Genomic DNA, 256 nt, shown 5'->3' with positions numbered 1-256 from the left:
TGGGAGTATTTACACCATGGAAATTGGCAAATGCTACAAATTAAGGCTCCCCACCCCCATCTGCAGAGAGCTGGGGGTGTTTTGTTCTGCTTTGCTATGTTTTGTTTTTGAGACAGGGTCTCACTGCATCACCCAGGCTAGAGTGCAGAGGTGCGATTATGGCTCACTGCAGCCTGGACCTCCCGGGCTCAAGCAATCCTCCCAGCTCAGCCCCACCGAGTCGCTGGGACTACAGGTGTGCATCATAATCACGCCC

This window comes from Mandrillus leucophaeus, unplaced genomic scaffold (genome assembly GCF_000951045.1).
Source record: "Mandrillus leucophaeus isolate KB7577 unplaced genomic scaffold, Mleu.le_1.0 Scaffold151, whole genome shotgun sequence".
Classification (NCBI taxonomy): Eukaryota; Metazoa; Chordata; class Mammalia; order Primates; family Cercopithecidae; genus Mandrillus; species Mandrillus leucophaeus.
Note: the sequence above shows the minus strand (reverse complement) of the source record.